Consider the following 19,017-nt stretch of genomic DNA (forward strand, 5'->3'; position numbering starts at 1 on the left):
ACCTTTTCTTATGATTGGATACATCTGGCTATGAAGTTCAAAGCTCACTGAGGTTACAAAACCAATTTTGTGCTTCAGTAAGTCAGTAAAAAGTAGTTAGGGGAATTCAAATCAATAAAATGATAAGGGTGCCCATACTTTTGCACCGGTCAAATTTTGGTTTAATGCATATTGCACATTTTCTGTTAGTACAATAAACCTCATTTCAATCCTGAAATATTACTGTGTCCATCAGTTATTAGATATATCAAACTGAAATGGCTGTTGCAAACACCAAAATATTTAGAACTAAAAATGATTAAGATTAATAGGGGTGCCCAAACTTTTTCATAGGACTGTATTATAAATTTGGCAACTCGGCCTCTTATCACTCCATACAAAGTACAAAAACAGTTTTTTGAAATTTTTATATACTTGAATCTGAAATAGGTATAGGTATAGTTTGGAAGTATTATATTATTTTTGATAATATCATCATTTTATATTGAGCTATCCGACACATCCAAGTAGCCCCTACTTTCCGTATATGAGATAATTCTTGTTGAATAGATATCAGTAATGGAGAGAAATTTACTTCAGTCAAGTAAGATATTGTGGTATTAAGGCTATTTCAAATAATGCTATAATTTTGTCAATTTCCCTTAATGAAGAGACGGGGTTATTAATCATAAAAATCATATCATTGACAAATAATCCCACTTGCTGCCTGTGCCCCACAGATATTGCAGTTAACAATGGACTCATTTTAATGGCTTCCAACAGGGGCTCCATGGCCAGCAAAAAAATTAGTGCCATTTAGTATCTGAATAGTACTATTAGCTAATACTCTAGCTAATGATAAGGTGTATAATGCTCTAATTGCATCAACTATAGTTCCCACAAACCCAAATTACAACATAGTCACAAAAGTGTTATGATACTGGTAGATACGGCTGGAATCTGGTAACTAAATGGAATAAGCCAGGCGCAGATAAGAGTGGTAAAGCTGAAGTCCAGGGTGCAGCTTGAAGTGTGGATTGCAAGGTGGTAATTCACCGGTGAGTTGAAACAGTCTGGGAAAGACAGCAGACTGAAACAAGTCACAATACTCAAGCAATGGCTGAACTACCTCATGGGTATAAGTAGGCAGGGAACAAAATGGCCTAAATTTGGCACACATTGGTCAGCTAGGATAAACACAGCAGCCTTTAGTGGTGAGAAGTGGAAGTGCAACACAATAGTTCAGGGTGAGAGAAACAGGTGCCATTGGTGGTAAATTAGCAAAATACACCAGGATTCTGACAAATGGATCCTGTCGAATCAACAACAACAACAACAGAGCTGTGTGTCATCCAAGGCCTGCCTTCTTTTCATATAACCTACTTGATCATTATAACTAAGATCTGGAAGGACTTTCAAAAGTCTATTTGCTAATATCTTTGCATATATTTTAGTATCTGAATTTAGTAAAGAAATTTGCAGGAGAAGCTGGAGGTTTATCACGCTTTAGTATGGTAACTATAGTATCAGGAATGTTACTTCTGTTGTTGCTGCTTTAAGTTTGCTGTATCGACACCGGGAAGCTTCCTGAGCAGGATTTGTTGATGTTTCTTTAAGGTTTCCATGACAACATAGGGAAGCATCTTGAGCAAGCCTTATAAATCACTCTCTTATTACCCAGCTTTGCCGGCTAATTAGTTTGTAACTTCTACTTGGCCCCTTACATTAATATTTGTATTTATTTATTTTTTTTAATTCTTTATTTTGAATTTTTTTTTTTTTTTTACAACATCTTAAAGAAAACCACATATAAGGTAGAGAATAACATTTCAACGATTATAAACCAATACAATGAAGAGAGTTCATGAGCGGATGAACGGACAAGTAAGGACGTTCCACGCCGAACAGGTGAAGTGAAGTCCAGTTCCAGAGAGAGAAAATAGGGGGGGAAAGTGGAGCAAAGTCAATGTGTACAATGTCCAATGTAGGGAAGGTGTCCCAGAACTTGAGCTTAAGTGTTGGCTCACTTAGGGTATATAAACGGTGATTAAAATTCAGGATAAAATATAGGATAGGATAGAAAAGAAAACAAAAAGCAGGAGAGACTACAGGAAAATAATAAGGATCTGGGAATTCGGGGGATCTACCTATAAAAGAAGAAGGGGGGGGGAGAGGAGCCAGTTGACCTCCTTGTCTGATTAAGTATCTGCAGTTAGGGTTGTATCGCTGAATTAGTCATACCTAATATCCTGGATTTCCTATCACAATCTGCTATAAGAAGAGGGAGTCATTTATGTCTAAGTGACATGGGTTGGTTATGCACCTATGTTGAAGGCTTAATTTGTTGTTTTTGTTCAACTATGGCTATATCTTTAAGCACATAATCCAATACGACTGGGTCCTATACAGAACCGGAATTCACTTGAAAATATTCATTACTCACCTTTTCCAGTTTATGTCTATAAGTTGGCAAAGAAAAAAAATAAATATATTGTTTCACCATATGTGTGTGGAAATAGCCTTTGTTTCTATTGCAATTGTCATTGTGATCGGAAAGTGATCAGATCAAGAGACTACCTCTACGGTAGAAGATCTGACTGATGTAAGAGTACTATGAATCTTCTTTAGCACAATATTAAGAAATCTAATTTGAGAAGAATTAGGTAGACATATATTAGCTATTTTTGGGGGTTGTAGAATCAAGCTGACAGGCCAAAATTACATATCGCCCTTTATCATTAACTATAGAGTCCAGGAGGGCAAATCTTACTCTCTCTCCAACCACAAATAAAAAAAACGCAGCTGTTTTTGGACTTTTACATATGTACATATCTATTACGTGAAAACTTTGAACATTTAGATTTTGCTAAATGTATTTACTGCAGACATAAAATATTAGCATGCAGGCTCAGAGCATCTCTCCATAGCGAAGATTTTGTATAATGTGAATTGAGTCCTTTGTTATTCAACAAAATTATTTTAAGACTCATAAAAAAGCATAAAAGAAAAAGATATAAGTATACATGACCTTATCTCTGAAGGAACATCTGTATATCTGCAGATGTATGCTTATTTCATTGCATAGCAAGATGGCGCTCACATAAAGAAGGGGAATTTAGTGAAGATAACCCCAAAGATTTAAGCAGTTGAGCCCCCTTCTCAGGGCTATCAAGAGTATGACAGTTGCCATCCTTATTTATCACCAACTTTGGCAGAAATCTCCATTTGTATGCCACCTTTTTTCTCTGCAATACTTCAAGGGATTTTTTAAGTGGTGCAGCAAGCACTGAGTGTTGCATTAATTTAAATTTCATAAATATCAGAGATATGTCATTTGTCATGCCATGTTGTGCCTGTTATGTTTGTCTCTGATCAGAGTAAAAACAAATGTACTTGAGAAACAAAAGTGGTTTATTTAGAAATGCAAAATAAACAGGTAAAATAAGACAAAATTTAAACCAAAATAGGCAGGTGGATAACAGCAGGGGAAGTTTCCCTAGCACTCACCCTGACTAAGTCTGCCTAGCGCCAGAGTTTTCCTCTGATGAGACGCCACACAAGAACCTAAATAGAGACCATGGAAGTTCACCCTAACTAATGCACAGTGACACAGAACCTGCACACCTACAAATACCACTACACAGACACTATCACAGTAGGCCAGAGAGAAAACAGACAAAACAAAGGTTACAGGACGAAACAGACAGTCAACTACAGGTCACAGGAGTAGCTCATCACATGTAAATAACTAGCATTGGGCTGGTGCCAGAACCCAGCTTAAGGCTGGGGCCCCCACGGACCGGAAGCGTCGCGATTTGCCCATTGTGGCTGTGCAAATCACACCATGTCAATTATATCTACGGAAATGCCAGCGGCTGTCCCATAGATATAATGTTAAGAGAAAGTCCGCAGAGGAAAACTCTGTGAACTTTCTCTTAAAAGCGCTGCGGAAAGAACCGGAATGCGTTCACACAGCGGTTCTTCCTGCAACGCTTTAGTGCTGCAGATACGGCCCGTGGGGCTTTAGCTTAAATAGCACACCAGAGGATGGGGCAGAACCTCAGGAAAAACCCTTCCCAAACACAGAGTTCAGACATCCAGAGATTAACCCTTGCCAGCCCTGACCAGCCCCCTAACAGAGCCCAGCTTGTTGGGCTAAGGCAACAAGTTGTAGAAATGTAGGGGTTTTGCAGATTTTGTTGCGTTTTTTTTTTTTTTTTTTGAGCCAAAGCCAAGAATGGTTACAAAAGGAATGGGAAATATATGGGAAGCTCTTATATTTCTACCTTTTGCTCAATCCACTCCTGACTTTGGCTCAAAAAAATGCAACAAAATATGCAACAAAAATTGCTGCGTTTCCACAACATGGTGCCTTAGCCTTAAAGAGGTTGGCCACTTTCAGACCAATATTGAGAAACAAATGTTATTGTTTGTACAATAAAAGGCCGATAAAACACTTAGCCCAACTTAACTCACACCCATAGAAAAGAGTTCTTGACTCAAACAGGGAGGGTAGAGGCAAAATATAGTGTCTAAATGCCACTACCTTCTTCCCTTTGACCGATGTGGCTGTCAGTACACACACTGATTATGACTCATACACTGCTCAGCAAAGCATTCCCCAGCCTTCTGGAGTGCCGGCTAAGTGCCACGCCAACCAGGGGGGGAAAGTGTCAATTGCTGAAAAGAGTCCTATTACCGACTACCTACAGCTCACACAGGCCAAACTACCGTATTTCTTATGACCCAACGCGTTTCGCTAGACTCATCAGGGGTCAATGAAAACATCAACTTTAAGCAGTAGAGACTGCTATCATTGTTGACAAAATGAGGACCGCTGGTGAGAGTAGCGGCGGTCCTGCTGGCGGTCAGATCACCAACCGCCCTCATTTTGTCAACAATGATAGCAGTCTCTACTGCTTAAAGTTGATGTTTTCATTGACCCCTGATGAGTCTAGCGAAACGTGTTGGGTCATAAGATATACGGTAGTTTGGCCTGTGTGAAATGTAGGTAGTCGGTAATAGGACTCTTTTCAGCAATTGACACTTTCCCCCCCTGGTTGGGGGTTGCTGGCACTTAGCCGGCACTCCAGAAGGCTGGGGAATGCTTTGCTGAGCAGTGTATGAGTCATAATCAGTGTGTGTACTGACAGCCACATCGGTCAAAGGGAAGAAGGTAGTGGCATTTAGACACTATAGTTTGCCTCTACCCTCCCTGTTTGAGTCAAGAACTCTTTTCTATGGGTGTGAGTTAAGTTGGGCTAAGTGTTTTATCGGCATAGTTCAATAAAGGTTATATTTTATCATTTTATCCTATTTTTGAGGTCTGATCAACCTTTTCAGTGAATCTATTTATGCAAATAGGAATATACCATAAGGTTTGGTGCTGTGAAAAGTTTGTACAATAAAAGGCTATACAATTTTTCAATATACTTTCTGTACAATTCCTCATGGTTTTCTAGATCTCTGCTTGTTGTCATTGATTCTGTTACTTCTAGCGGTTAAAACTCTGACCATGGTCATGTGATATACGGTTCATAGTCATGTGATGAGGGCACAGGTGCACAGCTGATTACCAGGCAGATGACTGATTATTGTACTGTGACTATAACGAGCATCTGTGTGCTCATCACATGACAAGGGAGCAATCATGTGCACAAACAGCTGTTTATACCAACATATGACAATAAGTAAATTTTTCTGGTTACAACAGTATTATAAATGTGGGCATAAACTTCAGTTTGGGTACAAAGTATGTGCAGATGTGAAGTAGCACTATGTGGCTTTTGGAGTGCAGATTTAGATGTTTGGTATCTGGATGCCATGTCGTGTTTACAGAGCCCATAAGGTACCAGGAAAGTGGAATCCCTTAAAGAGGACCTTTCCCCAGCTGGGGCACATGCGGTTTTATATACTGCTAGAAAGCCAACAGTTCTTTATCGTTATCGGCTTTCACGTTCTGCGCCCCCAGTGAAGAGCTATCAGTGCCGGTACTATAGTTCTTCACTGTCAGAAGGGCGTTTCTGACAAGGTTACTCCTAGTAACTTTTCCCTCTCTAAATTTGGGGTGCACCTTGATATAAGCTCAAACAGCTTATACATTCCCTTTCTGCTGCAGCTAGTTTTATTCTAATGATTTGATGATTTGTGGTGTTTTTATCTTCATATTGTACAAGCTATATATATTTATTTTTTTTTTTTTATGGTGATGTATCATATGAGGGCTTGCTTCTTGTGGTATGAGATACATTTTGTAATTAAACCATTTTTGGTTGCCTAATAACTTAATGACTACATTTTATAAAATATTTCTTTGTGGATTAAAAAAAACGAGATCACTTCTGACATTATCTTTTTCCATGCAGTGTACAGCATAAGTAACATGTTGCTTTTATTCTGTGGGTTGGTACGATTACAGCGATACCACATTTATATATATATATATTTTTTTGTGTGTGTGTTACTAACTTTGCAGAACAAAAACCCATATGGGCACATAAATCAATTATTCTTGCATCACCATCTTCTGAGTTGTAACATTTTTTAGTTTTTGGTTGACAAAGTTGTTTTAGGGCTTATTTTGGGGGGCAAGCTGTGCTGTGGTGAGCCAGCTGCAATTATTACACCCCCATGCCCTCAATCTCAATTTCTCTCCATCATCATCCACTCCAATCAGTTTCACACAGTATGTAACCTGCCACACAAGAGAAAACAAAACACTGGACTTTTTCTTTGCCAGTGTAACTTATCATCCCTAATGCCCCTGGGTAGATTGAATGACAACCTGGTGTACCTGAGACCTGTGTACACGCCACTTGTACGTAGAGAACCAGCTGTTACTCGTACAGTAAGGATCTTGTCAGAAGAATGCGCTGTGGCTCTGAGGGATTGTTTTAACACAACTTCATGGGAAGTGCTGCAGGATTCCCATCTGAATGACATTGAGGGGCTTATACACTGCATAACAGAGCCATGACTAAGAGGTAGACAGCCTCGAAACGTGTCAGCGTTTATTTTATTCACTGTGCGTTTTTTTCAGACTTTTAACTTTTTTGTAGTTTTTGTGATTTGGTGTCTATATTTTAATATGGAACATTAAAAGTTAAATTTTATGGAGCCCTGGAACAGTGTGGACTAACTTTATTTCTTCAAGATTTTCAGCCCAAGAAACACTCCATTTAAGTCCGGAGGAAACAAAGTCGTGCACCCCCCAGGACTCCAGAGAGAGATATGATGAGTCACAGTTTACTATTTTTTCATACATTAATTTCTGTCTAGACAACATGGTACCCACAAAAGTGGTGAGGTGTTTTTCAATTACAGCAAAATGCAGAGGGATGTCAGTAATGTATGGAATAGTCTTCAGGCAATATCTGGTCACAGGCAGCCTGTCTCCCAGACAGAAGGAGACACAAAGTGGCTTAATGAATTAAATCTATTCTTCAACAGATTTGATCACACACTAGCTCTTCCCACCCCAGCCTGTGGCCCCACCACCACCTGCTTGCTCAAACCAGTTTCTCTTGCGCTCAACTGACATTTGGTTACAATCTCATCTTCACAGAGTCTCAAGTGTGTAGGGAAATCAGGAAGTTAAAAGCAGACAAGGCCAGAGGACCTTATGGGATATGCACAAGAGTTCTTAAAGTGTGTGGAGACCTGCTGTGTGGTGTTATTACACTCATGTATAATATAAGTCTGAAGCTGGAAATGGTATCACAACTGTGGAAATCATCTTGTGTGGTACTAATTCCAAAGACACTTCATCCAACCGACCTCAATGGCTACAAACCTATAGCATTGATATCCCACTTGATGAAGGTCCTAGAGAGATTGGTCGTGACACATCTCCGACCTCTAGTGAGCTCTGCTATGGAGTTTGACTATTGGACAGGTATTGGGGTGGGTGATGCCATCGTCCACCTTCTTCACAGAGCTCTTTCTCACCTGGAGAAATCAGAGAACACTGTGAAAATAACTGATTTCTCCAGTGCTTTTAACACCATTCAGCCAGGGCTATTGAGGGACAAGCAGGACCTTGTTGGAGTGGACCTTCACCTGTCCAGCTGGATCCTAGCCTATCTCACAATCCAACCTCAGTATGTGAGTGCCACAGATGTGTGTCTGACACCGATCTGTAGTACAGGGACACCACAAGGTACAATTCTTGCCAATTTTCTCTTCACACTGTACACTGGTGACGTTAGGTGCAACTCATCTAGCTGTTACTTACAGAAGTACTCTGATGACTCTGTGTTACGGTTCTGCCTATATATATTTAAATTAAAATGTGAATGATGGCAGAACCCTTTAGACTGCGCTGGTAACTGCAGTCGAAGTCCACAGGCCCCAGAGGGCAGCCGTTTGTCTGAACAAGGCCTTAGTCACGACTGCCAATTAGCTGCACTGGACAGTTCAGATTTGTACGATTCAGTGTGCACAGACTGCAACAAATGTTTCCACCAGTTCAACTGCACTGGGGAATAGCATCTGTGATACAGTGTGAACAGACTGCAACAAGGTTCACCAGTTTAACTGCACTGGATAAACACACCTGTGAGTAGATGCTACAGGTGCAGGCTGCCAGGGGTTAAAAGTCACCCCTGTTCAGCAACACAAAGAGGTCAGTGGCTCAGAGACCCCTAGTATTTAGAACTGACAGGAATAGAGTGCCAGGGCACAGGCTAACACAGAGACCAAACCATACAGCACCATGGGCTGGAACAGCGACCACTGCTCCAAACCCCTAGTGTAGAGCTGGCAGTTCAGGAGGATTACAGGTCTTACTAGCAATAGCCAGAACTTCTTTCATTAACAATTTCCAGTCAAAGTGTGAGTGCCGGGCGGCGGCACACTCAAACTATATAAAGGGACCTCACCGATCATGCTCAGTATGGGCAAAATGGGATTTAGCCTCTGAGTGGCTCCAAATGGTCCGAGCATTCTCAGTAGAGGAAAAAAGGGACTTAGTCTCTAGACGCCTCACTGCACGAGGCCGAGGGCAAGAGTCGGGTTGACCCGCAGGTGACGCCATGCGCTGGGACGGAAGCCTGCGGGTACCTGGGTGTGGTTCTTACTAATAAGTTGGACTGGGGTCATCACCTGGATGCACTGCACCGAAAGGGTCACCTGCTTAGGAGACTGAGGGCCTTTGGAGTCCATGGAGCACTTCTTAAGGTCTTTTTCAACTCTGTAGTAGCATCAACCATCATCTTCGGAGTTGCGGACCAGCATACCAGCCAGGGACAGAAATAGACTTGACAGGCTGAATAGAAGGGCCAGCACTGTCCTGGGAGCCCCCTGGATCAAAGTACAGGTGGTGGGTGACAGAAGGATACTGTCCGTGGTGAACTCCATGCTGGAGAATAATGCCCATCCCATGCATGAAACCATGATAGCACTTGGCAGTACTGTCAGTGACTGACTGCTTCACCCCAAGTGTAAGAAGGAACGCTATTGGAGGTCCTTCCTCCCAACCGCGGTCAGGCTGTATACTCAGCATCAGGCTAAGCGTAGAGCACTCCACACAGAGAACTAAATTATACTGATTTTTTTTTCTTGACTCCTAGTATCTTTTTTTTTTTTATCTTTCTATCTATTCTGAGCTTTGTATGAGTTTTTTCTTGTACTATTATTGTATTATCTATGCTGCTTTAAAAATGAATTTTTTTTTACAACTTTTATTGTGTAGATTAAATAATGTTTCAGTTTTAATGTATGGATTGTTATGCTTTGTCAATACCAAGTATGTACTGTTTCTATAAATTTTTTGGGTTTTCTATCTAATTCATTTTATATAGGAAAGTGTCATTTTGGGGCTTTATTCAATATTTTTTTTAATCACTGTATTTTATTTTGTTTATTTTTTTTTTACATTTTCTTTATGGCCACCAATGGACCTGAACCAGTGGATGCATAGCCTAACTTTCTCTCATCATGGCAGGATCGACCAGGTAATAGGGGTTCCTGGCAGTTGGGGGCTGACTGTGAGCATATGGCTGTAATAGTATAGCAGCTGTCCTTTAGACCCAAATAGGTGCACTGTACTATTACGACACCTTATCACATATGGGTTAAAACTGGTCAACTTATATGACAGTTACATAGTTAGTATGGTTGAAAAAAGACATATGTCCAACAAGTTCAACTGGGGGCAGGAAAAGGCATGACATTCTAAATATTTCAATAATCATTAATACTATTTTGTCCTAGAAAGGCATCTACTCCTTTTTTGATGCTGTCAGCTGTGACCAGCGTCTGGGGTAGGCTATTCCACAGATTCATAGTCCTTACAATGAAGAAGCCTTGTCGGCTCTTGAGATTAAACCTTTCTTTCTCTAAATGAAGAGAGTGTCCCCTTGTTTTTTGAGGGGATTTTACATGGAACAGCTTTTCCCCCATATTTCTGGTATGGACCATTAATATATTTATACAGGTTTATCAAATCTCTCCTTAAACGCGTCTTCTTCAGACTAAACAGATTTAACTCCTTTAGTCTCTCCTCATAACTGAGATCCTCCATGTCCCTTATTATTTTTGTGGCCCTCTAATGAACCTATTCTACTCCTTTCTATGAACTGAACTGCATAATCCAGATAGGGCTGCACCAATGACTTATAAAGTGGTTAATTTTAGATCCTAGTCCCATGAGTCCATACTCCTCTTACTACAAGAAAGTATCCTGCTGGCCTTAGAAGCAGCTGACGGACATTGCTTGCTTTAATATAATATATGATCTACAAGTTCACCCAGGTCCTTCTCCACCAGTGACTCTCCCAGTGTTATTTCGCAAAGGACATATGTTGCATGTGGATTATTTTTACCCAGATGTATAACTTTACATTTATCCACATTGAATCTCATTTGCCATGTGGATGCCCAAACACTCAGTCTATCCAAGTCTGCTTGTAACCTACATACCGTACATACTCTATCTGCAAAAATAGAGACAGTGCTATTAATCCCATCCTCTATATGATTAACAAATAAGGTAAATAACAGTGGACCCGGCACTGAACCCTGGGCAGGGGTGAACCTACCCCTTTTGCCGCCCGAGGCGAACTACAGAAAGCCGCCCCCCCCCCCCCCGGAGGAGGGGGCGGAGCGTGATGAGGCGTGTCAGAACGTGAGGGGCGGGGCGAGGCAAAGAGCGGGGCTTAGCGGCGTTCGCAGGCAGAGAGCAGGCAGTGAGAGGACCTGCTCTCTGCCTGAGCGTGAGAGGAGGCCGCTGGAGCAGCGCTGCTTCAGCGACCTCCCCAATCCACTTTTCACTTTTTCAATTGAATTACTAAAAAGAAAATAACTTTTTGATGATATTCTAATTTATTGAGATGCACTTGGACTTGCACTTATCTTATTGGAGCTCCTCACCACAGCTGCCTCAATTCCCGCCAAAACTGAAAACTCAGGAGCTGTTCATTATAGGGTAGTCTAAAAGAAATAGCAGCTGTCTTGAACTGATCCAAGATACTTAAAGGGATTCTATCATTAGAATCCCATTTTTTTTTTAATATTAACATGTAGGAATAGCCTTAAGAAAGGCTATTCTTCTCCTACCTTTAGAAGTCTTCTCTGTGCCACCATTCTGATGATATTCCCGTTTCTTTGTGGTATGCAAATGATTTTTCTTTCAGCACCCGGGGCGTTCTCCAGTGCTCAAACAGTACTGGGGGTGTCCCCAATGCCGCTTGAAAAATCTGCCTCAATTTCTTCTGGAACACTTCTCTGCTGCATTTTCTTCTAGCCTGGTCTTCAAAATCCTAGGCATGCACAATCGGCTCTGCCATCGGGCTTCGGGCAAAGCCGACTGCTCATGTCCGTGCCCATTTTCTTGTGGCCGCTTACACAAGTGTACTATATACCTTTTTACTAAGAACAACTCCTTCGTACTTGCCTCTCTACAAGCCTGGATATATAATAACACTTGGAAATCTACCCAACTCCAACTAAGTAAATTAGCTATACCCTTCAAGCTTTAGAATACCAAATCTCCAACCTACCACTTAAAGAGGACCTTTCACCACTTTTGGGCACATGCAGTGTTATATACTGCCAGAAAGCTGACAGTGCGCTGAATTAAGCGCACTGTCGGCTTTCCCGATCTGTGCCCGGTGTGAAGAGCTTACGGCCCGGTACCGTAGCTCTTCTATGGTCAGAAGGGCGTTTCTGACCATTAGCCAGAGACGTCCTTCTGCCTCGCGGCGCCTATCGCGCTGTGCTGTGGAGCCGGAAGGAACTCCCCCCTCCCTCTGCTCACACAGCTTGTCCGTAGACTAGCATTATCAGGAGGGGAGGGGGCGTTCCTCCCCGCTCCACAGCACAGCGCGATTGGCGCCGCGAGGCAGAAGGACGTCTCTGGCTAATGGTCAGAAACGCCCTTCTGACTGTAAAGCGCTACGGTACCGGGACCGATAGCGCTTTACACCGGGCACGGATCGGGAAAGCCGACAGTGCGCTGAATTCAGCGCACTGTCAGCTTTCTGGCAGTATATAACACTGCCTGTGCCCAGATATGGTGAAAGGTCCTCTTTAAGTAGAATAAAGTATATCTCGGATTTACTGTATATTATCTATTAAACCCATTATTATTCCATGAGTTAACAGATAAATATTACCTTCTAGAATCAGAGATTTTCCAATGTAAGTAGATAATGTCTTTGATTTAAAAAAAAAAAAAAAAAAGCCACATATGGAGTGTTGATGTCTCACAGTCTTAGGAGACATCTTGTAACAATCTCAGCCTGCTTGCAAAAAAGACATTGGCACACTCTATAATACTATATAAGACAATTCCTCTCTTACAAAAACAATTCAATTTCTTATTTGAGAGACCGAATTCTCCACTACATTTCCTCTCAAGGACTGGGAAATTACTCTTCAATGGACATAAAAGCTCTACTAAGATGTTATTAAACTCCTATCACATTCTCCTGCCTCTACCCTACAGTGATTCTTATATGATGGAGATGTAACTCAGGCTGTGGCTCACTTAAAAATATTTTTTGAAGATATTCTATGATCAATCATTTATGAAACTCAATATCAACCTTATTAATAAAGAGATTTTATCTCACCTTTCCAATTTTTTCCACATTACCTTTGATTTTACTATGCATGAAATCCTCTTAGGCCATAAGACAGTGTTTTGTTATTTCGCCCACACCACTAAAATGTTAATAACTAGAATTTGGAAGAACCCCCATATACCTGATCTCCTGGACATAGTCACTGAAGTATCCACCAACTGCTCAAATGAAAAACCATTGGCCCTTTGTAAAGGCTTAAGCAAAACCTTACTCAACATGGAAACTCAGGCTTGATAACTACCCCCTACCCTATTGTTAAACACCCTAAACATCTAAATACTCTCTCATCCAGTTAGCCATATAATCCCATCACCCTCTATTTCCACTATACATTTTCTTTATGACCTTAGTTTTGAACAACACCATTTCCTTCATTTCCCTTCCAATATTTGCACCAAACACCGTAGGGAACAGTGCTAGCAGAAAAAGGATACCATTGAAGTCAATGGGAGATTTTTTTCAACGCTGAAATTCCACACCAAATTCCTTACCATTTTCCTTCATGTGAATGGACCCTTCTGCAGTCAGCACCCAGTATCCCAGTGAGCCCCCCTCAGGAGCCTGGGGCCTTGGCACCTGACACTGGCCCTGCTCCAATCTACACCATCTTCTGTGACTATTTAGGGCAGATAGTTGGAGTGTAAGGAAATAGGATACTATAAAAATATAAAACGTCACTGTTATTTTAAATAAGATAAAATCATATAGGAAAGCAAACCACTACATATATATCAATTGTGAGGGTAGAGATCAGAGTTAAGGACATATATCATGTGTATCAGGGCTCGTTCACATCTGCGCCGGCACTCCATAGTTCAGGTTTCCGTTTCCTGCATAAAACAGAGGCTGGATACGGAAACCTGCAGTATTCTTTCTCACCCATTCATCCAGAAAGCTGTCCAGCTGTGAGCGACGGTGAGTGTTTTAGGCTCTCCGCCGCGAAACCGGGTTTTATAATCGGACATGCAGTACTCTGTGTCCGGATTAAAAAATCCGGTTTCGCGGCAGAGAGCCTAAAACGCTCACCGCCGCTCACGGCCGGACCCGGTCTGTGGTTTCCGTCTTCTAGCATGCAGAAGACGGAAACCATAGAACGGAGACCCTGAACGCAGGTGTGAACCTAGCGTCAGGTGTATCACGTGTGTCAGTATTATTTACAGTCATATATGTCAATGATCCATTTGACATATACTCAGCTACATTAACTCAAGAAAAAAATAGCTAAAAAAGTACATGGCCCAGAGTGTATTAGATCACCTAAACCAGGGATCAGATATATGAGAGCTGTGTAATAGACTAGATAAAGGTCCTTATTGAGTCCAACGCTCTGAATTCACCCAAAAGTGACTTCTGCTAGTCCAAAGAAAATTCTTTGACATGCAGTCAATTGTACTGCATGTCACTTTATAATAAGGACTACAAGGCAGAAAGCACAGGTCCCCTCCTTGCGCAGTACACACTTAGAAATCCATCTTGCGCCACAGTCTCCTAGATAGCACCTCACACTGATACCTAGATATATAGATAAACTCGCCCTCACACTAGGTGGTTAAAATAACAAACAATCCCTACCCGTTTCACCATGCATCAAAGATGCTGGATCATCAATGGACAAAAAAAAAAGAAAAGAAAAAAACCTCTCAGTCTGAGAATAGTATAGCCATACTACTGGTAATACTGCTATACTACTTTCAGACTGAGAGGTTGTTTTTTTGCCCCCTGATGATCCAGCATCTTTGATGCCTAGTGACACGCTTAGGGATGCTGTATTGTGGTTAAAAAAAGAGGCCTGATGGCGCACACCTTTGGATGCAACAGCGAATGTAGAAATTTCATTAGATTGGATGGATAACGCGTTTCGGGGATATACCCCTTCATCAGATCTAATCCAAAAATACAAAAAATAAAAAATGAAAAAAATAAAAAAATGAAAAAACTCATTAAAAAAAAAATTAAACAAAATACTCCAATTTAAACAAGAAACAGACAAAAAAATAAATAAATGAATAGATAAACAATTTGATAGATTATTGATGTGTCTCTAAAAAATTATATAAATATGAAATCACAGACATTGTTATTGATTTTCTCTTCTATATATCCATAATGAACTAGAAATAATTTCTAGTAACAATCAGACTAATCAATAAAAATTGTTAAAAAATATATTAAAAAATATTATTTATGAACATTTACTTAACCTCACAAGCATGTAACAACAAGAAGACATGTAAAAATACATGAAGTAATATTACGACCGTACATAAGGTTCAAAATTTAAAAATATATATGAAATAATGTTTCAGACCCAAAACAAACTTCATATTATCCTAAGGGTTAGAGTAGTACTGCATACTCATCCACAGGATGCTGATGATCTAGTGTTTAAATGTGCTTTCTCTAAGGAGGAATACATATATTATTGTATTATATTACATTGATGTTATGCAATAAAATATATTGTTACAATATTGCAACGTGGTTATGAAAAACGGAACGATGTTTATAATGTTGCAATGAAGTTATAAGAAACAACAAGGATGTATCTTACCTTGTGCAAACAGTGTACAATGAGTGGCATACACAGACCATGAAACAGCAAAATGTTTTGGCGCTAAACGTGATGACATCCTATATAAAGGATTCAAAATGTTGTATCCGGGTGTAATGAAACTTCGCGCATGCTCACATGCCTCACATAACGTAACGCGTCAAAATGGAGAGGAGGGGAGGGGGAGAATTGAAATCTCTGTGCGCTCAAGATGGACTGACGTGCATGCGTACTAGTGTTCTAAAACTCTAACATAAGAAATATTGTGCCAATATAGGAGGGGTTAAGGATGCTTGTTATTTTAACCACATAATGTGAGGGCGTGTTTATTGGTATTTGGTGTCTCAGGATTCCTATATGATTTTATCTTATATAAAATAAAAGTGAATTTTTATATTATTTTTGCAGTATCTTACCGCTCTATCCTATTTCCTTATCCTTTAATATTGAATAGATAGAGATTTGAGCAGGCCCTGACCTCCTGTACTTTTGAGTAATCGGTATCTGCATTATACTTTGCAGATGGTTTGGACCCTGATTCAGAGCTAATGCATACCTCACAACTTTCAAAGGATAGAAAGAGGGATAGTATGTGCAACGCCCACTCTCATCCATTTTTCTATGTTCCCCCACACAGTATAGTGCTCTTATAGTCTAAGCATATAGAAAAGGATAGTAGGACCCGCTCGACCAGGTAAGTTAAAAAATAACTTTTAATCCGACATGGTTAAAAAACACACAAAAGTAAATAGATGTGAAATGACAAAAAAGAAGAAAAATGGTGATTAAAACCACATTCTGATAGCTCTAGCTCTGCTCTTATAGTCTACCTAACATTATACGCTCCCCCATTATAATGTTCCACTTCAATTGCCCCACAGAATGTATCTCTCCTGGTGCCCCAATTTAAAGTAGGAGAAACTAGAGGAGGACATTAAACTGTGGGGGTAGTTGAATGCGGATATTAAACTGTGGGCTGCTGGAGGGGGACATTAAATTGGGAGAAATTATATGGGACATTAAACTGGAGGCAACTAGAGGAGGATATTAGACCATGGGTGTAGCTAGAGGGTGACATTAAACTGGGGCAAATAGATACAAACATGTCCCCCTCCAGCTCCTCCCATAGTTTAATGTCCTCCTCCAGTTGCTCCCAGTTTAATGTCTCCTTCCAACTTGCCCCAAGTTTAATATCCCTGTCCAGCAACCCCCACTGTTTATTGTCCACCACCATGTTAATGTCACGCTCTATCTTCCCCCCAAGTTCAATGTTCCTCTTCATCTATCCCCAGTTTAAACCCCCCTCTCCATTTGTCCCCAGTTATTACCCCCCATCCAACTGTCCCCAGTTTAATTACCCCTCTTCACCTGCCCCCAGTATAAAGTACTCCCCTTAATCTGCACCCAGTTTAATGTTCTTCCCCTTCACCTGCCCCCAGTTTAATGTTCTCCCCTTCATCTGCCCCCAGTTTAATGCCTTCCCCTTCATCTGCTCCCAAATTTTTGCATAATAAAACACTGATACTCACCTCTCCTAGCTTCCCTGCTGCTCCTCATGAGGTCTCCTTCTGTGGATTATTCAGGGAGCTGCAGGTACAATGTGAGTGACATCATCACATTGCGCCTGCAGCCCCCAGATACAGAGCACACAAGGATGTGCTTCACACAGAGTAGAGAAGCAGGAGCTGTCTGTGTCCCCTACTTCACTGTATTTAAATTATCTGCATCCTCCAGATGGGGATAAGTTGATAACAGGACATTTCTCCCAGAAACCGGGACTGTCTTGCTGAATCTGGGATGGTTGGGAGGTATGCTAATGATAAGTCAAGGGGCCCCCTCTCTGCCCCAACGCCAGCCCTGGTGAAGCACTATTACTGTATTGAAAGTTTTGTCTTGGCACTCTTAAGCACTAATTCTTTATGTATTGTACAGAACTACTTTCTTAGACATACCCTGCATGTCCATATGACCATTTACTAAAGAATCAATGTTATAATAAATGTACTACACTAATAAATATAATCTTTTGCACCATACTGAACTGGAAAAGTGAGACTGGAATGCAAGCAAACATGTACTATACGTGGTAACGTTTCAATCATTGTATGAATAAAAAAAAAAGCCTTTAGATCAATAGAAGAATGTAGTGATTCAAGTTGTGTTAATGGCAATAAATTCACTTAGCGTTTGCTTCGTATGGAGTCATGCACCTTTCTCAGCTGCTTTCAGGCAATTCAGATTTATTTATTTATGTACATTACTTCTTTTCTCTTACTCAGTTCTAAAGGAACCCTTGCATAGTCAAAAACGTAGGTCAAAATAAGCATAAAACAACAACAGCAAAAGAATTACAACATCCTGAAGCCATATGTAAATGTATGTATGTAGATAAAATCCTTTGTTATAAGTCATCTGTTCAGTCATGGTCATGAACTTCTACAAAGCACTTTCTACTTTTGTAGCTAAAAATATAATTATGGTTATTATTTCATAATATCTATATTTTTACATACATAAGATGTGAGAATAGGTAGGATTGTTTATATTTTTTTATTCATTTCAAGGCAATCTCTGAACAGTTTTTTTTTTTTTTTAAACAAAGCAACAATGTATAAGTGTGCAGAAGAGAAAAAAGAAGGGGATAATAGTTACATATTCAGAGAAAACAAAAACACAGCAGCTACAATAATACATACCAGTAGTTTTGTACAATACATATAGAATAATCAATTGGAAACAATGTAGAGGAGGAAGTATGTGACAGTCTGATCAAATAAATATAGTGCCTTATGTTTCTAAGTAAAGGTATGTGTAGATGGAGGCTGTTACTCCAATAGGAGGGGACATATAATAATGCTTCCAGAGGGAATATAATGCAAACGTATTCCAGGTAATGTGACCACATCAACAGTCAGTTTAGTTGATTCAGAGACTACTGTCTTTTTCAGGTCCGCCAACTGTGACAATAGGATACTGCCTGAGACTTCCATCTCCAGACTCCACAAATACTGATATATGCTAATTTATATTCTGGAGTTTTGTACAAACTGACTAAAGACTTATACTAGTAATTTTTCTGGAGAAAATGCCCATGAGAGTACCCATGTGAGTTTTTAATACATATATGAGTCTGAGAGAGATACTGTATATCCAATACCCTTTTCCCAAACATGACAAAACCAGGTTTGGAAGACAAGAACTTAAGAGATTTTCCTTGATGCTTAATTTCAGCCATAAGGACCTTCTTACAGTTAGTAAGGTCTGTCAGAGAACTTTGCATGTGTAGCAATTAATAGAACATTTTCAAGTATAAAGTATTCAGATCCATATACACAGCGGTTCATAAAGATGACATTTTTTATTTCTCAATTAAACTCATAGGTTTTATGTCTCAGGTCTCTT

Source organism: Leptodactylus fuscus, chromosome 4 (assembly GCF_031893055.1).
Source record: "Leptodactylus fuscus isolate aLepFus1 chromosome 4, aLepFus1.hap2, whole genome shotgun sequence".
NCBI lineage: Eukaryota > Metazoa > Chordata > Amphibia > Anura > Leptodactylidae > Leptodactylus > Leptodactylus fuscus.